The sequence below is a fragment of the Panthera tigris genome, chromosome D1 (assembly GCF_018350195.1).
Source record: "Panthera tigris isolate Pti1 chromosome D1, P.tigris_Pti1_mat1.1, whole genome shotgun sequence".
NCBI lineage: Eukaryota > Metazoa > Chordata > Mammalia > Carnivora > Felidae > Panthera > Panthera tigris.
Window position 1 is genome coordinate 98,091,498 of NC_056669.1, and position 25,155 is coordinate 98,116,652.

At 38.4% G+C, this 25,155-nt stretch overlaps 1 protein-coding gene across 4 annotated transcripts in view; it reads right to left on the reverse strand.

Annotated features, from left to right (window-relative positions):
* Positions 1-25,155, reverse strand: part of CKAP5 (cytoskeleton associated protein 5) — a 112,995-nt gene that overhangs the window by 79,873 nt on the left and 7,967 nt on the right. Inside the window, exon 1 of one of the 4 annotated variants that reach the window (XM_015537545.2) lies at positions 8,183-8,278. The exons of 2 other annotated variants lie outside the window; for them this stretch is intronic. The gene's annotated coding sequence lies outside the window, so the exon portion shown is untranslated. Of the gene's footprint in view, positions 1-7,923; positions 8,018-8,182; positions 8,279-25,155 lie in introns of those variants that run through there. One more of the 4 variants, XM_015537546.2, reaches the window with a different exon arrangement.

Consider the following 25,155-nt stretch of genomic DNA (forward strand, 5'->3'; position numbering starts at 1 on the left):
TTTGAAGGGGGCAGGGGCAGAGAGAGAGGAAGACAGAGAATCCCAAGCAGGCTCCGTGACATCAGTGCAGAGCCCGATGCAGGGCTCAATCTCATGAAGCATGAGATCATGATCTGAGCTGAAATCAAAAGTCGGATGCTTCACCAACTGAGCCATCCAGGTGCCCCCAAACTTGCATTTTTTGAAGACCGTATGTTGTACATGTAAAAAGCAATGTAAAGAATGCTTTGGAAGGCAGTAACAATGGAGGGAAACCAGTTAGAATACAGTGATCTAAATCAAAGATGATGGTGGCCTGCACCTGAGGATGGCAAGACTATCCGTCTTTCCTTCTTAAAGGTAAAATGGAATTAATACATATACATGCCACTTTGTCTTAAGAATGTACAAAAGTGGGGGGAGGAGGCCCTGGGTGGCTCAGTCGGTTGAGCATCTGACTTTGGCTCAGGTCATGATCTCAGTGAGTTTGAGCCCTGCATCGGACTCTGTGCTGACAGCTCAGAGCCCAGAGCCCCTGGTTTGGATTCTGTGTCTCCCTCTCTCTCTGCCCCTCCCCTGCTCATGCTCCGTCTCTCTCTCAAAAGTAAAATAAAAACATTAAAAAAAATAGGGTACAAAAGGGGTTCTTTTTTGTGCCATAGGCCTCTGGTAAAGTCACAGACACCTTCTTCAGAATATTTTTTAATGCATAAAATAAAATATGTAAGATTATGTCAAATAATTTTGAAACATAATTGTTAATTACATTTTATCAAAATATTTACTTTAAAATGTGAATGACATTTTAAACGAACTTCTCCATACATTAAATAAAATCTAGCAGCAGGTGTATTACTATAATTACTATAATTTTGAAGTTATATTGGACAAAAATATTTTGATATATCACATAATGTGATTATGAAAATTACTTCTATTGGTAACAAATACACAGGTCATTCTTGTGGCTTATGGCCTACATTCTTCACTGAAGAAAATGCTAAAATTTCAGTTAGATGGTAAGAATAAAGATGCAATTATTTTTCCTTCCAAGTTCATAGAGTCCCTGAATTCCAACCCCAGGTTAAAATCTCTTGGTCTACACAACCTTCTAAATCTTATGGTCACACGAAAGCTCTTTACTTTCAAAGACTTTAGGGCACTATTTACAACAGTCCCAAAGTCTCTACCTAAAACAGTTACTACCAATCTATATTTCAATAATACTTTATATTTTACAAATATTTTTACAATAATTTTCTTATGTGAGGATCTAGTGAGGAAGATATTTAATTGCTTCTACGCATTTCACAATGTAAATGCAAGCACACTGTTTTATTACCTTATTGGGTTTTCTTTCTTTTTTCTATTATTCTAAGTTATGAGCTCTTTCTTCCTAACCTGTAAGATTCTCTTGAGCAAGAACTTTTTGTCTTAATAATCTCTATCCTCACAATGCTCAAAGAACAACATGGGATAAAGCAAATGTAATTATCCTCTTTTTACATATATGGAAATAAAGGCTCAATGTCTTACCCAGGTCACTTAAGTAGGAGAGACTGGCCTAGAAGAGATTTCTTGAATGCTAGTTTGGTGAATTTCTTAAAATTTATCTACATATGGTTTCTAGATGATCTATAGTGAAAACTATTCAACCTTTATAAATAATATGATTTATTTTGGTGATTACCTAACCCAGGTCTTTTTTTTTTTTTTTTAATGTTTTTATTTATTTTTGAGAGAAAGAAAGAGGGTGAGCGGGGAGGGGCAGAAAGAAGGGAGACACAGAATCCAAAGCAGGCTCTAGGCTCTGAGCTGTCAGCACAGAGCCTGATGGGGGACTCGAACCCATGAACTGCAAGGTCATGACCCGATGTGAAGTCTGACGCTTAACCAACTGAGCCACCAAGCACCCCTTACCTAATTCAGTTAAGATATAAAGACAAGAAAGAAAGAAAGAAAGAAAGAAAGAAAGAAAGAAAGAAAGAAAGAAAGAAAGAAAGAAAGAAAGAGTAAATGAGCATAATGTGAAAAACAAGTTTATCTGACTCTTTCAAAAGGACATAGGTAACTTAGAGAAATTTAAAATACAGTTAGCTGGTAAGGGGGAAATCATCCCTAATCAGCAGCTGCCTCTAATAATCAAGCCTACCTACCCAATTGGGCCTTAAAACACTGTTAACCTGCCTTTGGATAAGAAGAATGGAATGACTACAGTTTTAATTGTAATTTGGGATTATTCATGCAGTCCAACCCTTACCCCTGAAAGCTCTTATTCCATTGAGAGATGGCTCTACTAACTGATCAAAAAAACAAAACAAAACAAAAAAACTTTCCTTGAGATTAATAAAAAACAAAAGGATGCTAGACTACAATGGCTATAGTTCATATTCATTCTAAATTTCTATAATTCTAGAACATTTGGGGAAGTGGTCTTTAAAGTGACCACTGCTTGAAAGCTGAACTCTGCAAATTTTAACTAGTCATTGTCACAAAGGAAAATAAAAACCTTGGGAACATCTAGAACATATACAGGAAGTAATGAAGAGGAACCTCAGAGTCAGTATAAAATAGAACACATGTAAAATTAAATGTAACGATTTCATGAAAAGTCACGTAAGTTAAAGGCCTGAATGATTTCTTTAGAGGAATGTAGTACTGTTTTCAATATACACAGCAAACTGAAACCAAACTAACATTCACAATAGCCAAAGAATGGGAGCCATCCAAATGTCCATCCATTGATGAATATGGAAAATCCACCACAATGAAATATTATTCAATAATAAAAAGAAATGAAGTACTATAAAGAACTCCTAAAACTCAACAACAAACAACTCAATTAAAAAATGGGCAAAGGGGACGCTTGGGTGGCTCAGTCAGTCAGGAGTCTGACTCGATTTTGGTTCCGGTCATGATCTCACAGTTCCTGAGATGGAGCCCCATGTGGAGCCCCACACCTGCTTGGGATTCTCTCCCTCTCTCTGCCCCTCCCCTGCTTGCTTGCACACACGCACGTACATGCTCTCTATCAAAAGAAATTAATAAACTTAAAAAAATTTTTTGAATGGGCAAAGGACTTGACTAGACACTTCTCCAAAGAAGATCTACAAATGGCTAATAGGCACATGAGAAGATGCTTAACATCACTAATCATTAGGGAAATGTAAATCAAAATTTTAAGATTCCACCTCACATCTATTAGGATGGCTACTATCAAAACAAAACAAAACAAAAAGACAATTGTTGGCAAGGATGTGGAAAAACTGAAACCTTTGTACACTGTTGTTAAGAATATAAAATGGGGGGGGGCACCTGGGTGGCTCAGTCGGTTGGGTGTCTGACTTCGGCTCAGGTCATGATCTCACAGTTCAAGAGTTCGAGCCCCATATCAGGCTCTGTGCTAACAGCTCAGAGCCTGGAAACTGCTTCAGATTCTGTGTCTCCCACTCTCCCTGACCCTCCCCAGCTCACATTCTGTCTCTCTCTCTCAAAAATAAATAAACATTAAAAAAAAAAAAAAAAGAATGTAATTTGGTATAGCTGCTGTGGAAAACACTATGGCACTTTTTCAAAAAATTAAAAACAGAATTACCATATGTTCCAGCAATTCTACTTCTGGGTATATATGCCCAAAAGAATTGAAAGCAGGGTCTCAAAGACATATTTGTACACCCATGTTCATTTCATAGCAGCATTATGCACAATAGCTAAAATGTGGAAGCAACTCAAGTGCTCATCAGTGGGTGAGTGGACAAGCCAAATGTGGTTTACACATACAATGGAATATTATTTAGCCTTAAAAAAGAAATAATTCTGACATATGCTATAATCTGGATGACCCCTGAGGCCATTATGCTAAAGTGAAATAAACCAGCCACAAAGATCATTCCACTTAAATGAGACAGTCAAAATCAGAGAGACAGAAAGCAGAAGGGTTTTTGCCAGTGAACAGATGGATTGGGGTATGTTCAATGGGTGTAAAGTTTCAGTTTTCCAAGTGAAAAAAATTATGGAAATGGATGGTGGTGATGGTTGTACAACATAATCTGACATGGTATCTGATACCAGTGAACTGCATACTTAAAAATGGTTAAGATGGTAAATTTTATGGTATATGTATTTTATCACCTTGCAAACATTATACTAAAAAAAGTCAGTTTCAAAGAACCACATATTGTATGATTCCATTTACATGAAATGTCCAGAATAGGCAAGTCTATAGAAGTAAAAAGTGGATCAGTGGTTGCCTACGAGTGAGGTGTTTGGGGCTATCAAAAGGGTAATGGCTAAAGAGTGTGGGATTTCTTTTCTTTCTTTCTTTCTTTCTTTCTTTCTTTCTTTCTTTCTTTCTTTCTTTCTTTCTGAGACAGAGATAGAGCATGAGCAGGGGAGGGACAGAGAGAGAGGGAGACACAGAATCAGAAGCAGGCTTCAGGCTCTGAGCTGTCAGCACAGAGCCCGACGCGGGGCTCGAACTCACAAATTCTGAGATCATGACCTGAGCCGAAGTTGGTCGCTCAACTGGCTGAGCCACCCAGGCAACCCAAGAGTGTGGGATTTCTTTTTGGGGCAATGAAAATGTTCTAAAACTGTGGTGATGACTGCACAAATCTAGAAATATACTAAAAGCCACCAAACTGTACACTTCAAAATGGGTGAGTGATATGCAAATTATATTTCATTAAAACTGTTTAAAAAAAAAAAAGAAACTAACAAAGTTTACTAACAGAAGCCCTTAGGAGATAAGAATGATTTGTTGGGGTGCCCGGGTGGCTCAGTCGGTTAAATGTCTGACTCTTGGTTTCAGCTCATGATCTCATGAATCGTGAGTTCAAGCCCCACATCAGGCTCCACGCTGATAGTGTGGAATCTGCTTGGGATTCTCTCTGCCCCTCTCCTACTCACGCTCTTGCTCTCTCTCGCTTGCTCCCTCTCTCCAAATAAATACATAAACTTTAAAAAAATGATATGTTAAAGCTACTGATCATTTTACATGTGCATATGTTGGCTGCAGAGGTTAAGAGTCCTTTCTAATAATAAGGAATTAGTCTACTCCAATTTTACCTAAAGCATTCACATTCACTGAATTTTCCTATGGGTGCCTAAGTTCACAGGAGTACAAGTAAGAAGTTTAAACAAATAATCATAATACAAAATATATTATGTGTGGAAACTGCTTTAAGCAAGGGATAAATAAGGATTATGGGAGTTCTAAGACAGGATTAAAAAAAAATTTTTTTTAACGTTTATTCATTTTTGAGGGAGAGAACAGAGCATGAGCCAGGGAGGGGCAGAGAGAGAGGGAGACAGAATCCGAAGCAGGCTCCAGGCTCTGAGCTGTCAGCACAGAGCCTGACACAGGGCTCGAATTGACTGTGAGATCATAACCTGAGCCGAAGTTGGATGCTCAACCGACTGAGCCACCCAGGCCTCCCTAAGACAGGATTAACCACCAGTAAGTGAGGTATGGTCAGCGAAAATCTCACAGAAAGGATGGTATCTGAACTCAGTGATTAATGAAAGGTGGGATTTCCAAAAAAACAGACAAACAGAAGTAGAAGAGGAGATATTCTAGGCTGAGAGAATAAGAAAGGGAAAGTCTTAGAGACAGGAAAGTACAGAACATGTTCAAAGAACAATGAATGGCTCCATTTACCATAGTCTAAGACCAGAGAGGTAGACTAGGGTCAGGTCATGTAGAATCTTGAATATTAAGCTAAGCAGCAGATGCTGATGACTGCAGCAGGGCAATGACATAATCCTATCTACTTCAGAAAGATAAATCTATGTAGAATGGATGGGAAGGAAGAGAAAATAGAATCTTGCTAGAAAATTATCACAGTACTCCAGGACAAAGATAAATAGGAGCCAGAATTAGGGGTCTTAGGGATGGAAAGGATGGGCAGGGGAGACTGAAGGGAGTTACATTAAAGAAGGAGAATCCGTAAGCCTTAGCAAATAAGGATGTGGGAGCAGTTAGAGTCTAGTAGGAGGATCCAGTCTAGGTGACTGGGAGAACAGTAGTGTCAATGACATAAAAATGTCGGGAGTTCTGGATTGTTTATTTTTGGGGAATGGAGAAGAGGTGAGGAATATGATGAGTTTAGTTTTAGACTTGAGAAATATGATCTTCAAGTGATTGAAAATGTGGCACCAGGATTAAACAGAGGATTCTGGATTTTATAAACACAGACATAGGAAACCGAGTTGTCATTGTATAACAAGGTTTGATGCTTTAAGAGTAAATAAAACTGCCAACAAAGAGAAGCATTAATAAAATTAATTTGAACTATATATGATGCTTGCTATGGCTCATTCAATCTAGTCATACTACAAACGTTCATAACTTTCAATTATTCAGAGCTCTCAGGAGCCTTTACAACTAGCATGAAACAGAAGCAAAAGCAAGGAGGCCAGCTAAAATAAGTCTATTCCACGGAAATATTATAATCTTACATATTACTGTATCTAAAACATCTTCCAAACAGCTCAAATACCACATAATCCACACTGCTGCTGAAAAGGTTTAGATGTAATTGTTTATTTTTAGACTAGAGATTAAGAAATGTTTCCAAGGTCATATTAAAGGTAGAACTTAGAATAAATTTTGAACCGATTTTTTGGTTTAGTATTCAATTAACAAATTACCTATTAAGTATATATTATTATAACATATAGACTCAAGCAATCTGCATTTTCTCATTCATCAATCAGCTAAAAGTAAGGCACCAAGAGATCAAGTCATGAGTAATGTTAGAGCTGGGCCTACAACCTAGATCTCCTTTCTCTCAGTCCACCAACTTGGCCGTTCCATTCATGGGTCCAACTGGAGTATCCTTTTAAGTTTCTCTAACTTGACAGTCTATAAGAATGATCATAAAGCTACTAAACAGGCTGTTTCAGCTTTCTACTTGGGAAGAAGCCATGGCAGTGAAACCATTTTATGGCTAATTCCCAAGCTCTTGACCTACAAAAGCTCTTCGCTATCACAATACACGAGATCTGGATCTGATTACCATTCCTGGACTCTCACTTCTGGTTAAGGAAATGCTACTGCAGAAGCATAGAATAAGTGTGAGGGAAATCTGAAGAAAATGTCCACTCCAAAAGCAACTCCTTTGAATGACCAATGAAGTATGATAATAGACTCAAACAAAAAAAACAAAAAACAAACAAAAAAAGAAAGAAAAGAAAAGAACTATAAAACAGGGAAATAGGGATAAAACAATACACAGGCAAGCCCAGAGAGCTTTACTCAAACCTTATATAGAAAGGACAAATGGATTAAAGAAGCATAACAATTATGTAACTGTCATAGAAAAGTTAAGATTTTTATTACTTGGCCAACCCAGACAAAAGCTCACCTCTAAGTACCAGTAACAAAAAGACAAACCCTTCCCCCTAAATTTAAAAACCTCACTGCCCTCAGGTAATTCCCACTACCAAGGACAAGCGTTACCCTCTTGCTGGAGTATTCTCCAGAAATCTGAACTGCTTCACTAGCAGTTATCTCAGGAAACTTGGGTGTGCTTGCTGTCCTAGTCCTGGGATGGTGGCCTCTCATAAATTCCTTCTGAAGGGGAAGGATAAAGAGCTGTCTCTGAGCGATCTCTTACACATCCTGCTATTCATATCAGCAGGACAGAAGATTAACTGAACTCTCTGGAGCAGATGATCACTGTTAATGTCTCCAAAAGAGGGACCCACAGCCACACAGGCCTCTGGGGAGTTGGAAAGCTAAAACCTGGCTGTGAATTAGGTCAACTTGGAGAGTTACTGCTCAACTCTACCAAGGTACCTGAAAATCTAATGCTTACTCATCCCTAAACTACCCAGGTCTCCAAATCCCAGGCGAAGGACCCAAGGCCCAGGACACTAGATCCAGCTCCACCCATCCAGCTCAATGGGGTTACACTCGAGTAAAAGCAAACCTCTCCTCACCGCAAGAGGAACCAGGCTGGGGCAAGGCCGGGTCGTGGACACAGCTCAACCACTGCATATCCAAACAAGCACCCTAGGGCCGCTGTCACCACCCAGAAGTAGAGCAGATGCCCCAGGCTTTAGCTCACTGCAGCCGGCATTGTTTACGCTCTTTCGCCACCTAAGCCTCTGATAGGCCAGGAAAGTCCCCTGCACTGTCCACCAGGACTTCCGGCACGGGCACGGGATGCTTGACCCCCGCCCGCAGTTTGACACTTACGCTCCCTGGGCAGGGAGAGGTCTGGGGGCCCTATGGTCCGAGCAGAATCAGCAGGAATACCCGGCGGGCCGTGGCGGCATTGGTGCGGAGGGCTGCTGAGAAACGCCTCCTCCAGGGGCGGGGCCCAGAGCTCTCTGTCAGAGTGCCCGCCCCACCTCGGTGCCCCTCCCAACACCCACTGAAGGCTTAAAGGAGCCGCATCTTAGTCCAGAGGTCTGCAGGACTCAGGGTGCTGCTTCTAGCCCACAGGGTTTTCAAGGCATGAGGCAAAAGAAGGACCAACTAGAAAGACTCCTCCCCGGTTGGGTGGGCCTCTTTTTTTGTTGGCAACACAGGCAACGTTCCTGAAACAAAGGAGGTGACCAGTTCTTATTATCACAATCCTAATCCCTCCTCCAGGGATGGAAAAAAAAAATTGCTGCAGGCAATAGCCAAAGTATCTGGGTAAATATATAGCCCCCATTATGTAAGATGCTTATTCCATTAATTTGAGCAGTTAGTGTTCTTCAAATGGCAACTGAAAGAACCAGAAAGGAATTTGGGCAGCCTTCACTGCTTCACCACCTCACCCTTTCTCTACCACAGGGGAAATCCCAGACAATGATAGAAGATGGGTAGGAAGGCAATAGGAGGAGAAATGGAAAACATTCTCCTTCTTGTGAGCAAAATGTGCCAAGAACTGGCACAAGAATTCAAAAACTGACCAAGAATTCATCACATGTCCACGTAGATGAAGAAATCTTGCACACAAATACAATTGTGATGTGCAGCCATGCAATTTAATATGAAGAGTTCTTGAGAAAACTGTAGTAGAAACTGGATTAATATCTCTGGAGTTAAGTAATGGTCTCTGAGCCCTCCATAGGTTATCAGTGGCTTTTAACTTTCTTTTCATAGGAGGAATTTTTCCTCAATCTCAGTTTACAAGGTTCGACTGCATTTTGTGTCTCGTATTGTCAGGAATATATTAAGCCTATATTAGCTGAATAAACACACCTTATTAAAGCCTTAAACCACCACCAGACAAGTATGGGAATCAATTTAGTGAGGCAAAAGACCATTTTTTAAGTGCCCTAATAACATCCTCCATTTCAAACATGGGTTCAAGTGAAAATGTAGATTCCAAAGGACAGGCAAGACTGCTCTGCTTACTAGGGAACAGACAGGTTACTTCTATTCTGAAGGTCTCTGAAGGTCTTAGAGAATTCTAGGATCAGGCTGCCAGTAAGAGAAATGGATTCAGATTAGAATAGTCTGATTTTCAACTGCCAAGAAAATCTCACTTTAAAGTGCATTTAACTGTGAATGATACTTTTGAATTAGGTAATTAAGACCGTTCATTCTATCCCCAGGAAGCATATCACACTATTCTGAGGGTAATGGTTTGCAGATCAGCCTCCCCATTAGATTGTGAGCACCTCAAGGGCAAGGGCTAGAATGTATCTTAATCACCCTTTTCTCCCAGTGTGATACAAAATGAATATTCAATAAATATTTATCACAAAAATTATGACCAACGCTTTCTTTGATACAGGAGTCCAGACAACCGTCAATAAGCATAGCACAGTGAATACAGGTGTGCATGCACACACACAAATGGCTAACACCCAGTGCTATGCGTGTTAGTGAATTAAAAATTTAGAGAGAAAAGAAATCCACTGAGTGTACAGCTCGATCTCAGACATGAGAGCTCAAGATGATGATGATGATTATTATTATTATTATACAGATTTATATCTCTTGTCTCAAATACACATTTTATATAAATATTCCTGAATAATTCTTAGATATTTTACCAAATATGGTCTAAATATAGGCCATCTTATTTTGGTTACTGCTTTTTTCTTTACTATACCATGAAGAGAGTAAACTGGACATGTAAAACCTTTACAATTCAACTACCAGTTAGTAGTCTTCTCCATAACATGGGAATGTGAAACTGTTTAGGAAATGATTTGGTAAAAATTATATATAGAACATAGGAAAATGATAACAATTCATGTATTAGGAAGGTCGAGTGCGGGGGGGGGGGGGGGCGCCTGGGTGGCTCAGTTGGCTAAGCGACCGACTTCGGCTCAGGTCATGTCTCACTGTGTGAGTTTGAGCCCTGTGTGGGGCTTGTGCTGACTGTGTGGAGCCTGCTTGGGATTCTCTCTCTCTCTGTACCTCCCAACTTGTGCATGTGCTCTCTCTCAAAATAAATAAACTTAAAAAAAACTTCAATCCACAAGCATAATTTAAAAAAAACAAAAGGAAGGTGGGATTTCTTGTACTTTTAAAATATCTTTTTTCATCCCAGGGTTTAGGGATTGAGCCCAACCTCTGGCTCCATGATGAACGTGGAGCTTGCTTTAAGATTCTCTCTCTGCTCCCCTCTCCCCTGCCCCCATACTCTCTCTCTCTAAAATAAAAAAGTATATCTCTTTTTTCACTGTACCGTTTTTTTCTCTGTAACACATTAACATAGAAAAGAAAACTAATGTGTGCATAACCATCAATGGAAAAGGGTTGTTTGTTTTTAAAGTGTTATTTATTTAAGTATCTCTACACCCAACATGGGGCTCGAACTCATGACTCTGAGATCAAGAGTTGCATACTTTTCTGACTGAGCCAGCCAGGCACCCCAGGAAAAGGAAGTTTTAAGCATTAACTGGAAATTTTCATTAGATCATATTTAATGAAAGAAAGAAGCCAAGTTAGTGACTAAGAGTATGGACTCTGGAGATAGAATGCTAGTTCAAATCCTGGTTGGAACCATTTATTAGCTGTGTGGCTTTAGACAAGCTGCTACCTTTCTGTGCTTCTGTTTTCTATATGTAAAATGGGAAAAATAACAATATCTACCTCATTCAGTCATTAGGAGAATTAAACCAGTTAAGTTTATCATATTTATAAAGCACCTACGACAGTGCCTATAATAAAGTGCTATATACAAGTATTTGAGAAATAAAAAATATAATGTTCAACAAATACTGTCTACCTTTTCTGTCACATTCCTTTTAAAACTAAAAAGCAAATGCATACCATCAACTGCTCCCAACTCTCTGTGTTCCCAGCTGTCAGAAAGAGATAATAACTCAGTTTTAGAGAGGGAGGAGAGATTCCCCAAGCTGAGAGCTTTCAAGTAAGGTTTATTAAGGTATAACTTACATACAATAAAATTCACTCTTTTTAGTACATAGTTCTAGGAGTTTTGGCAGTCACAGAGTATCAGCACAATCAAGAACATCTCCCTTAGCCCAAAATATTTCCCAGTGCCCCCTTTGTAGTCAACTCCTCTCCCCTAGGCAACCACTGATCAGTATGCTGTTCTATAGTTTTGCCTTCTGCATGATGCCATATTAAAAAAAAAAAAATCATACAGTGTATAGTCTTTTGAGTACAGCTTTTTTCATAATACAATTGAATTGAGATCATCCATGTTGTTGCACAGATCAGCAATTTGTTCCTTTTTTATTGCTGAGTAATATTCCCTTGTATGATCTAACACATTTCGCTCATCAATTTTACCAGTTACCAACATGTGGGTTGTGTCTAGCTTTTAGCAATTGTGAAAAAGACTACTACAGATTTTTATACAGACATAAGTTTTCAGTTCTGTTGGGCAAAAACCTAGAAGTGGGAAAGTTGAGTGGTATGGTAAATGTATGTTTAATTTTATAAGTAAGTGCCAAAATGTTTTCCAAAGCGGCTATATGAACCACTCTGCAATCTTCCTCCACCAGCAATGTCTAAGAGTTCAAGTGTAACTGTATCATTACTTAGTACTAATTTCTAGTATGGCTCCATATTTTTATACCTATGAATTAAAGCCAGTTTTTTTCTGCAATTTAGTTTTAATGGTTTGTAATGTCCTCTTCCATTTACAAACCAGTCGTTGATCATTTGGTATGAATCTTAGATGCTACTTTATTAATACTTTCAAAGGGGTAGATCAATGAAAATTAGTCTTTCAAATCCCATCCAAAAGCAGTCAAATTTGGTCATTTTATCTGGATCGACAAGCTACAAGGCTAAACAAATAGCACTCCTAGTAAGCAGAACAAACCAAAGCATATATTATATATCTGTCAGTTTAACTGTTTTTCCAACATTCAGATGGGCTTATCCATAGCCTAAGTAAAATTCCTCAACAATCTTATTACATAACAAGTCAAATTAAACATGTTTATCAAAATATAATTCTCTTGAGTAGGAAACAAAAAGAAGCTTCAAGAAAATATTTTAAAACTTATCATAAATACTTGTCTACTATTTCAAAAAAAATGCTTTAAAAAGGAGGTGTGGAATTTTTTTGTAATTGTTGGTTAGCATGGAGAAACTGGTACATCCGTTTTGGAAAATATTTGTATTAACAACCCATTCCCAAGAGAACTGAGAGCACTACGTCCACACAAAAACTGGTTCATAACTGTTAATATCAACATTATTCATAATAGCCCCAAAGTGGAAACAACCCCCAAATCCACCAATTTATGAAAGGATAAACAAAATGTGGAATATCCTATCCATACAATGGAATATCATGCAGCCATAAAAAGGAATGAAATAGTATTATATGCTATTAACATAAGTTAACCTTGAACACATTATGCTAAGTGAAAGAAGCAAGGCACAAATGGCCGTATGTTGTGTGATTCCTTTGGTATAAAATGCACACATCAGGCAAATCCACAGGGACAGAAAGTAGAATGGCGGTTGCCAGGGGCTGGGGTGGGTAGAATGAGAAAGAGGGAATGGGGAATGGCTGCTAATGGGTATGAAGTCTCTTTTTGGAGTGATGAAAATGTGCTGGAATTAGATACTGGTGATGGTTGCACAACCATGTGAATATGTTTAAAAGCCACTGAATTGTATGTACACATTAAAAGGATAAATTTTATGGTATGTGAATTATATCTCAATTAAAAAACTCACTGACAAGAGAATGGATAAACAAGCTGTGGTATATTCAGAAAAGATATTATACAGTAGTGAAAACAAATGAAGACAACTATTAGCAAAAACCTGCATGAATTTCACAAACCATAGCTAGTACTAGAGAGCATACAGTATGATTACACAAACCCAAACAATATACTGCTTAGGAATGTATACATTTTTTTCTTAATTTAAAAGAAAAGTATAAGGAGGATAATGCCGAAAACTTAGCATAGTGAAAAAAGCAGGGAATTAAACCCAGGATGCAATCCAGGAGGACTGCGCAGGATATTGGTAATGATCTATTTCTTAAACTGGGTGGTAGGATGATGGGTGTTTCTTTTTCAAATTTATAACATAAATATTATATTTAAAATATATTAAATACTCCAGGAGTTTAAAAATCAAAGAAAAAAAAAAGCTCTGCCTCTTGTTAGTAGGATTTTATAATTTAAAAAGTTACATTCCATAGTGTTCAGGTAGAAGTGTAAGAAGGCACTTTTTTTTTTTTTTTTTTTTCCCAATATGAGAAGAGTACTGGGCTGGAAAGAAGAAAATTTATATTCCCAAATCCCTGTTCTACCATTAGTTTCTACCATAAAGCTGTGAAACTTTAGGAAGGTCATTGAATCTTTGGAGGCTTCAGTGTTGTCATGCATAAGACAAGGAGTTTGTATTAACAGCTCTCCCACCTCTAAACTTTTGAGACCATGCTCCACAACCACTATTTGTATATGATAAACAACATGCTTGCAATTCCAAGTTCTTCAGTACTAAGATATCTGCAGCTAATGTTAAATGTTTGGAAAGTGCTTCTACTTCAGTGGTAAAATCTCATAGCCTCATTCTCTTTGGCCCTTGGTTAAATTACTACAAAGGGATGGTATCAGTTGTACTGATAATCCAAAACCACAGTTTGCATACATGTGGATTCTACCATCATTTTCCCTTTCCAGGCAATCTCACCCTGGTAGAATAGATTTTGTCCCCAGGCCAAAAAGAAGGGATTCACACAAGCCACTCAAAAAGCACAATTTTAATCATCAGTCTCTTATGCCTGGCAAAGAAAGTAATGTGGTAAAAGATAAAAACACTGATTCAAGAAGTCAGGAATATGAACTATATTTCCTTCTCCATATACAGAATATTGGGAAGGACAGTTTCTGAGTCATCTAGTCACATCTAGCACAATTTGTGGCACCAAGAAGTCAGTATCACTTTCAGAGCAGGCCTTCCTTCCTATGGCTTCTACTCAGGGCACCACACCCAGTTAAACATTCTACTATCAACCATCACTCAAAGGGGATTTAAAAGTGATACATTAAAAGCCCAGGAGAGACGGCTTCACTGGAGAATTCTATAAAACATTTAAAGAAGAATTAACACCAATCCTGAAACTCTTCCAAAAATTTGAAGAGGAGAGAACATTTTCAAACTCATTCTATGAGGCCAGAATTACCCTGATATGAAAGCCAGACAAAGACACTGCAAGAAAACTACAGACCAATATTGTTGATAAAATACTGATGCAAAAATCCTCAAAATACTAGCAAACTGAGTCCAACAGCACATTAAAAACATTATACACCATGCCCAAGTGGAATTTATTCCTGGAATGCAAGAATGGTTCAACATACCAAAATCAATCAACATAATACACCATAACTCATTACAAGAATGAAGGACAAAACCCACATGATCATCTCAATTGATGCAATAAAAAGCATTTGACAAGATTTAACACCCTCAATGATGAAAACATTCAAACAAGGAATATAAGGAGACTACCTCAACATAATAAAGGCCATTTATGAAAAGCCATAGCTAACATCATACTCGGTGGTGAAAGACTGAAAGCTTTTCCTATAAGATCAGGATACCTATTGTAGCCATTCCTATTCAATACAGTACTGGAAGTCTTAGCCAAAAGAGTTAGGCAAGAAAAAGAAATAAAAGGCATCTAAATTGGAAAGGAAGAAGTAAAATTATCTGTTTGCAGATGACATACTTTTATATGTAGAAAACCGTAGAGACTCCACAAAAGAAAATCTGAGAATAAATGTATTCAGCAAACTTGCAGGATACAAAATCAACACACAAAAACACATTGTGTTTGTATACACTAACAATGAACAATCTGCAAAGGACATTAAGAACACAACCCCACTTAAAATAGCATCAAAAAGAATACAATGCTTTTGGTTAGGAATAAACCTAACCCAGGAGGTGAAACTGAAATTAAAGAAAACACAAATAAATGGAAAGACATCTCACATCCATGGATTGAAAAACTTAGTTACTAAGATGTCCATACTCCTAATAGATTCAACACAATTCCTATCAACCCCAACAGCATTTTTTTGCAGAAATAGAAAAATTCATCTTAAAATTCATATGGAATCTCAAAGGACCCCGAATAGCCAAAATAATTTTGAAAAAGAAAAACACTGGAGGACTCATACTTCCTGATTTCAAAACATTACAAAGCTACAGTAATCAAAACAGTGTGTTACTAGTATACAGACAAATAGACCAATAGAACAGAAAACCCAGAAATAAACCCTCATGTGTAGGGTCAAGTGATCTTTGAGAAGGGTGCCAAGACCACTCAATGGGGACAAAGCAGACTCCTTATGAAATAGCACTGTGAAAAAAATGGATATCCACATGCAAAAGAACAAAGTTGGGACTCTTATCTCATACTATATACAAAAATTAATTTGAAATGATTAAAGACCTAAATGTAAGATCTGTAACTATAAAATTTCTAGAAGAAAAACATAGAGGAAAAGCTTCATTACACTGAAATGGGCAATGATTTCTTAGATGTGATACCAAAAGCACAAGCAACAAAAGCAAAAAAGACAGTTGGGACATCAAACTTAAAAACTTTTGTGTATCAAAGGACACAACAGAGTAAAAAAGCAACTTACAGAATGGAAGAAAATATCTCTGAATCATATATCTGATAAGGGGTTAATATCCAGAAGACAGAAAGAACTCCTACAACAACAAAAACCCAAATACCCCACCTAAAAAAAATGGGCAAAAGAACTGAATAGTCAGTTCTCCAAGTATGATATACAAATGGCCAACAGCATATGAAAAGATGCTCAACATCACTAATCATCAGAAAAATACAAATCAAAACCACCATGAGATAAACTTACACCCATTAGGATGATTACTATATTAAATAATAATAATAATAATTGGCAAGAATGTAGAGAAATAGGAACCTTTGCACACCATTGGTAGGACTGTAAAACGGTTCAATTGCTATGGAAAATGGTAGAGGTTGCTCAAAACATTAAAAATTGAATACTGTATTACTATATGATTCAGCAATCCCATTTCTGAATGTGTATATATATGTGTGTGTATATATATGTGTATATATATATATATATCCAAAAGAATTAAAAGTTGGGTCTCAACATGACTTGTACACCCATGTTCAAAGCAGCACTATTCACAATAGCCAAGAAGTAGAAGCAACACAGATGTCCACTGGAGAAGGAATGGATAAACAAAATGTAAAATACATACATACAGTGGAATACAAGACTTAAAAAGGAAGGAAACCCTGTTACACACTACAGTGTGAATGAACTCTGAGAACATTACACTAAGGGAAATAAGCCAGTCACAAAAAAGACAAATACTGTATAATTCCACTTACATGAGGTATCTAAACTAGTAAAATTCATAGAAACATAAAGTAGAAGGACGGTTATCAGGGGCTGGGGGAAGAGGGAAAGAGAATGTATAGATTCAGATTTACAAGATGGGAAAACAATTCTGGAGATATGTTTCACAACAATGTGGATGTACTTAATTTAAAATGTACTTAGGGGCAGCTGGGTGGCTCAGTTGGTTAAGCCTCCAGCTTCGGCTCAGGTCATGATCTCGTGGTTCATGGGTTCTAGCCCTGAGAAGGGCTCTGCACTGGTGGTCTGCTTGGGATTCTCTCTGTCTCTCCTCCTCCTCCTCCTCCTCCCCTGCTCTGTCTCTCTCTCAAAATAAATTAAAAAAATTTTTAAAAGTGTACTTAATTATGGAGTGCCTGGGTGGCTCAGTTGGTTAAGCATCAGACGACTCTTGATCTCAGCTCATGATCTCAGGATCGTAAGGTCGAGCCCTTTGTTGGACTCTGTATTCAGGGCTCTGTGCTGGGCATAGAGCCTACTAAAATAAAATAAAATAAAATAAAATAAAATAAAATAAAATGTACTTAATTAAAAATGGTAGTTTTTGTGTGTTGCATGTTTTTATAAATTTTAAAAAGTGAGACACTCATGCATTCAACAAAATGCTCTGCAACTATTAAAAAAAAGATGAAGACTAAATAAATATTCATGTGGAAGAAATATATTAAATTTTTAAAAGAAAATTGGAAGGCTTTATATGAAGTCATTTTTGCATTTAGTAAAACCATATAGAGGGCTGTACACATTGGTAGTAGGCTGATAACGACCCTCCAAAATACTAGATTTTAATCCCTAGAATTTGTAAATGTCACTTCATTTGGTAACAGTGTCTTTGCAGCTGTGATGAAATTAAGGATCATGAGATAGGGAGGTTATCCTGAATTATCTGAATGGGCCCTAAATGCAATCACATACATCCTTGTAACAGGGAAGTAGGGAAATTTGACACACACGTAGGAGAAGGCCACATAAAGGCAGAGAAGAGCAAGATTAGAAAAGGCTGAAGTGGTATGACACGAATTAGGGAATACCAACAGCCAACCCAAGAGCAAGGAAGGGATTCTCCCAGAGAGCCTCTGGAGGAACATGGCCCTGCCTTAGTTGTAGCCCCCAGAAGACTCATCCTAAATTGTGTTGGACTTCTGGGCTCCAGAACAGTGAGAGAAAAAATTTTTGTTGTTTTAAGCCACCACATTTGTGGTAATCTGTTACAGCAGCCATACAAAACAAATGCAACATTGTACATGTTTGAAATCACATACACATTTTTTGGAAGGATCCACAGAAAACTGTTAAAACGATGGCTACTTCTAAGCAGCACATCTAAGGGGCTGGCTGAAGAACTTTTACTTTTCACTTTCATACCTAGCCATTTCTTTTTAAAACAAAAACAAGCTTCAATGTTTTTAAAAGCTCTAAAACTTTAAAATTCCCGCATGGAACCTTGAAGCTGGTTCTATCTCTACTCATCTCATAAGCTAAGCCTCACTTCTCCCCCTTAACATTTTTTGGGCATCATATCTCCTTTGAAAGAAGCAACCAAATTTTGTTTATTACCCTACATCTAGCAGAGTGCTTGGCACTCTAACATAACTCCTAAAATGGCATCATTTCATCAAACCATAGAAGTCTTAAATATATAATAAATGTGTTCCTTGAGTTATTTATAAATAGAATTTTGTATGTTGAATGTGTATTTCAAATGTCAGGAAAACAATATATTTAATGGAATTCTGAAGTAAACTTTTTCAAAGTGAGAAATCACTCAGCGATAAATTTTGAAATTTTATGAGTTTTGCCACTGTTTTCTTGGTTACCCATTTTTTTCTTTATTATAAAATCCATTAAAAGAGGGTAATTTTAATTTTAGAATCTTTCACTTTGGCAAAGCCAGGGCAGAAGAACAGTTGTTTGCAATAAATCTAATTGTACAGAGCTCCAGTCTCTAAACCTGTCATGTTGGGCTCTGAAGTTAGATCTGAATTCTAAAACTTGCTTTGTCACACATTAGCTGAGTCTCAGTTTCATCATCTGTCCTAACAGTACCACCTTCGTGTGGTTCCTTATTTAATACACACTTCTGGAGCATTCACCATGGGCCAGGCACTATTCTAAGCATTTAAATTACTGACTCATTTAAATTGCTAGAACTCTGAACCTGATACTATTATCTCCATTTTACAGACAAAGAAACTGAGGCAAAGAGATTAAGCAAATTTGCCTAAGGTAATCCAACTAAATGTTGTAAAAATTAAATGAAATTTGGCCTTATACATGTTAAGAATCCTCCCTTAATATCCACATTATTCCCCTGCTCCACAAGTACACGTGCTTGGCAGATCAGGTGAGGTTACTGTTAGGCACTCAGCTAATGTGCTGAATACAGGTAGTACAATACAGTAGCCCAGGGGCCAGCTACTATGAGGGTGTAACAGAGGCACCTAATCTACACCGAGGGGTCAGGGAGGGTCTCCCTGAAAAAGTGATACAGGCATACCTCACCTTACTGCACTTTCCAGATACTGTGGTTTTTACAAATTGAAGGTTTGTGGCAACTCCGCATCAAGCAAATCTATCAGCATCATTTTTCCAATAGCATTTACATCACCCCATGTCTATGTCACATTTTGGTCATTCTCACAATGCTTCAAACTTTTCCATTTTTATTATTATATTTGTTACAGTGATCTGTGATCAGTAATCTGGTTTTTTGTTTTGTTTTGGTTTTTTTTTTGATCAGTGATTTTTATTTATTTATTTTTTAACATTTATTTATTTTTGAGACAGAGAGATAGAGCATGAATGGGGGAGGGTCAGAGAGAGAGGGAGACACAGAATTTGAAACAGGCTCCAGGCTCTGAGCTGTCAGCACAGAGCCCGACGCGGGGCTCGAACCCACGAACTGCGAGATCGTGACCTGAGCTGAAGTCGGACGCTTAGCCGACTGAGCCACCCAGGCGCCCCTGGATCAGTGATTTTTGATGTTACTATTGTAATTGTTTTGGGGCACCACGAACCACACCCATACAAGACAGCAATCTTAATTGATAAATGTTTTTCTTTCTTTCTTTCTTTCTTTCTTTCTTTCTTTCTTTCTTTCTTTCTTTCTTTCTTTCTTTCTTTCTTATTTTTTGAGAGAGAGAGAGAGAGAGAGAGAAAGAGCGAGCAGGGGAAAGGCAGAGAGAGTATCTAGAGCAGGCTCCATTTCCAGTGCAGAGCCCAACGCAGAACTCAGTCTCACAACTGTGAAATCATGACCTGAGCCAAAATCAAGAGTTGGGTGCTTGGGACGCCTAGGTGGCTCAGTTGGTTGAGCGTCTGACTTTGACTCAGGTCATTCTGACTTCGACTCAGGTCATGATCTCACAGTCTGTGGGTTCGAGCCCCACGTTGGGGTCTGTGCTGACAGCTGGGAGCCTGAAGCCTGATTCAGATTCTGTGTTTCCCTCTCTCTCTGCCCCTCTCCCAGTTGCGCTCTCTCTCTCTCAAAAATAAACAAACATTAAAAAAAATTAAAAAAAAAAAGAGTTGGATGCTTAACCTACTGAGCCACCCAAGCACCCCAATGTTGTTGTGTTCTGACTGCTCCACCAACTGGCCTCTCTTAGAACCTCCCTATTCTCACTCTCTCCTCAGGCCTCCCTATTCTCTGAGACACAACAATACTGGAATTAGGCCAATTAATAACCCTACAATGACTTCTAAGTATTTAAGTGAAAGGAAGACTTGCATGTTTCTCACTTTAATACATTTATCCATCCATCCATCCATCCATCCATCCATCCATCCATTTTTTTTTTTAAGTAAACTCTACACCCAACATGTGACTTGAACCCTGTGTCACATGTTCTACCGACTGAACCAGTCAGGGGCCCCGCATGTTTCTCACTTTAAATCAAAAGCTAGAAATGATTAAGCTTAGTGTGGAAGGCACATCCAAAGCCAAGATAAGCCAAAAGCTAGACCTCTTACGCCAGTTAGCCAAATTGTGAATGCAAAGAGAAAATTCTTGAAAAAACATTAGAAGTGCTACTCTAGTGAATACACATATGATGAGAAAGCAGAACAGCCTTACTGCTGATACGGAGAAAGTTTTAGTTGTCTGGATAGAAGATCAAACCAGCTACAACATTCTCTTAAGCCAAAGCCTAATCAAGAGCAAGTCCTGACTCTCTTCAATTCTATGAAGGCTGAGAGAGGTAAAGCTGTAGAAATCTAAAGCTAGCAGAGGTTGGTTCATGAGGTTTAAGGAGAGTCATCTCCATAACACCAAAGGACAAAGTAAAGCAGCAAGTGCTGACAGAGAAACTGCAGAGAGTTATCCACAAGTTCTAGCTACTAATGAAGGTAGCTACACTAAACAACAGATTTTCAGTGTGGATGAAACAGCCTTCTATTGAAAGAAGACGTCATCTAGGACTTACATAGCTAGAGAGGAGAAGTCAATGCCTGGCTCCAAAACTTCAAATGACAGGCTGACTCCTGTTAGGGGTCAATGTAGCTGGTGACTTTAAGTTAAAGCCAATGTTCATTTACCATTCTGAAAATGCTAGGCCCCTCAAGAACTATACTAAATCTATTCTGCCTGTGCTTTACAAATTGAAAAACAAAGCCTAGATGACAACATCTGTTTACAACATGGTTTACCAAACATTTTAAGCCCACTGTTGAGACCTACTACTCAGAAAAAAAGATTCCTTTCAAAATACTACTGCTCATTGGCAATGCACCTAGTCAGTCAAGAGTTCTGATGGAGAGATACAAGATTAATGTTTTCATGCCTGCTAACACAATATCCATTCTGCAGTCCATGGATCAAGCAGTATCTTGGACTTTGAAATCTTGTTATTTATCAAATACATTTCATAAGGCTGTAGCTGCCATAAGATTCCTCTGATGGACCCAGGCAAAGTAAATTGAAAATGAAAACCTTCTGGTAAGGATTCACCATTCTAGATGCCATTAAGAACATTCGTGATTCGGGGTGTTTGGGTGGCTCAGTTGGTTAACCGTCTGACTCTTGATCTCCGCTCAAGTCACGATCTCACAGTCTGTGAGATCAAACCCTGTATTGGGTTCTGCACTGACAGTTCAGAGCCTGCTTGGGATTCTCTGTCTCCCTTTCTCTCTCAAAATAAATAAACTTAGGGAAAAAAAAAAAAAAAGAACATTCATTATTCATTGGAAGAGGTCAAAATACCAACATTAACAAGAGTTTGGAAGAAGTTGATTCCAACTCTCATGGAGGACTCTGAGGGGTTCAAGACTTCAGTGGAGGAAGTAACTGCAGATGTGGTAGAAAGAACAAGAGAAATAGAATCAGAAGTGGAGCCTGAAGATGTGACTGAATTGCTGCAATCTCATGATAAAACTTTAATGGATGAGGAATTGCTTATGAGTGAGCAAAGAAAGTGGTTTCTTGAGACAGAATCTACCCCTGTTGAAGATGTTGTGAAAGTGTTGAAATGACAACAAAGAATTTGAAATATCACATAAACTTAATTGATAAAGCAGCAGCAGGGTTTGAGAGGATGACTCCCAATTTTGAAAGAAGTTCTACTGCGGGTAAATGTTATCAATAAGCATCACATGCTACAGAGAAATTGTTTATGAAGGAAAAGTCAATCAATGCAGAAAACTTCATTGTTGTCTTAAGAAACTGCCAAAGACACTCCAGCCTTCAGCAGCCAGCACCCTGATCAGTCATCAGCTATCAACATTGAGGTAAGACCCTCTACCAGTGAAAAGATTACAGACTGCCAAAAGCTCAGGTGCTGGTTAGCATTGTTTAGCAACATATTTGAATTAAGGTATGCACATTGTTTTTTTAGATATTAACATTGCACACTTAACAGACTATAGTGCAGTATAAACATAACTTTTGTATGTGCTGGGAAACCAAAAACTTCATGACTTACTTTATTGTGATATTCACTTTATTGCAGTGGTCTGGAACTGAACCTGCAGTATCTCTGAGGTATGCCTGTCATTAAGGCTGAGAACTAAAGGAAATTAATAGGAGTTAGCCAGGCAAAGCCATAATACACAGGGATAATAGAGAATGTTACAGGCATGCGTGTGAAAACCCAAAAGAGATGAACAAAAGAACAGAAATGTAACTCAAATGACCAAATGGGCTAAAAAGGGCCATATTATACAAACCCAGTGACTTATGCAAGGAAGACTATTAACAAAATGCCTAGCAAATACTAAACACTCAAGAAATGGTAGCTACCAGGGGCGCCTGGGTGGCTCAGTCAGTTGAGCGTTCGACTTCGGCTCAGGTCATGATCTCATGGTTCGTGGGTTCAAGTCCCATGTAGGGCTTTATGCTGACAGTTCAGAGCCTGGAGCCTGCTTCAGATTCTGCGTCTCCCTCTCTGCCCCTCTCCTGTGCACACTCTGTCCCTCTCTCTCTTTCTCTCTCAAAAATAAACAAACATTAGGGGCACTTAGGTGGCTCAGCCAGTTGAGTGTCTGACTTCAGCTCAGGTCATTATCTCACGGTCCATGGGTCCGAGCCCCACATTGGGCTCTGTGCTGACAGCTCAGAGCCTGGAGCCTGCTTTGGATTCTGTGTCTCCCTTTCTCTCTGCCCTCTCCAGCTAGTGCTCTGTCTCTGTCTCTCAAAAATAAATAAACATTAAGAAAGAAAGAAAGAAAGAAAGAAAGAAAGAAAGAAAGAAAGAAAGAAAGAGAAAGAGAGAAAGGAATGGTAGCTACCATTATTGTGTTGTTGTAAGTGTATCCCAGTCATTCAGAGATTTTAGTTTCTGTTCAGACTTAACCCCATATTTCAGTCTTCTGGTCCAAGAAGGACCTAAGTTAGCAAAGAACTCTTAGGACCAAGAAACATTAAGTCTCTGTTTTAAAACAAACTGCTTCTTTCAGTATGCAAGTAATCTATTCCTTTTTATCCTATAGAAAACAGATTTACCATTAATTAAAAAGTAAATGCCATTTTATAATACTCAAAGGGACTGTCCATATTTTGCTTGGACAGATTTCCCATATTAAACATTGCTCAAAATAAGCAGGCAGTCCTCTAAAATGTAAAAAATGATTTTATTTACTGCACAGAGATTTCTGATAGGAGATTTAGTCTTTACTACTAAATGAAGCACTCATGCTAGTTCTAGACTAAGAGGTTTTCATGAGACCTTAAGAAAAAAAAAAAAAGTGTGGGGGCCGCCTGTGTGGCTCAGTCAGTTAAGCATCAGACTCTTGATTTCGGCTCAAGTCAAGATCTCACCGTTGGAGCCCCGTGTCAGGCTCTTGGCTATCAGAGACTGTTTGGGATTCCTTCTCTTCCTCTCTCTGCCCCTCCCCTGCTCACTCTCTGTCTCTCTCTCAAAAAAAATAAAATAAAATAAAATAAAAAGAAGGGTGCTATTACAGTACTGAAAAAATTTTCTTAACTTTTTAAAAAATGTTTATTTTTGAGAGAGAGAGAGAAACAGAGTGTGAGTTGGGTGGAGGAGGGCAGCAGGGAAGAGGGGAAGACAAAGAATCCAAAGCAGGCTCCAGGCCCTGAGCTGTCAGCACAGAGCCCACCGCGGGGTTCAAACCCATGAACCATGAAATCATGACCTGAGCCCAAGTCAGATGCTTAACCGACTGAGCCACCCAGCCACCCCGAAAAAAAATTCTTAAAATCTATAAATGAGAGACTTCATACTGCAAGTAGATAAGGACACAAAATGATTTTTAAAAAACACTGTGGAGGGGTGCCTGGGTGGCTCAGTCGGTTGAGCATCCGACTTTGGCTCGGTCATGATCTCGTTGTCCATGAGTTCGAGCCCCGCATCGGGCTCTGTGCTGACAGCTCAGAGCCTGGATGGAGCCTGCTTCAGATTCTGCATCTGCCTCTCTCTCTGCCCCTCCCCTCCTCATGCTCGCTCTCTCTCTGCAAAAATAAACTCAAAAAAAAAAAAAAAAAAAAAAAAGAATGCATTTTTAAAAAACACTGTGGAATAAATACGAAAAATAAAACGTAAAACAACAAAATTGATTAGGGAGTGAGTGTTCTAGACAGCCAAGGTGGCCAGAAAGGAAAGGTCTATCCCTGAAACAACTACTTTGTGTAACTTTTTTTCATATAAATCGGAGAAAACACCTAAGCTTCCCAGTCTTTTTAAAGTATACTAACAATCATTTAAACTTTTCAGGAGAATCCACTACTGCCACAGAGATATGAAGGACTCTTACACCAAATCTAAATGGTTCCAATGTCTTTTTTGAATTTTTACATTTTGTAGCTTTCCTTCCTCAACTCTTTTAATCAAGCTAACACTTCTAGTTAGCTTGTAGCAGTGCTGCCTTTTTAATTTTAGCTCTTGATTT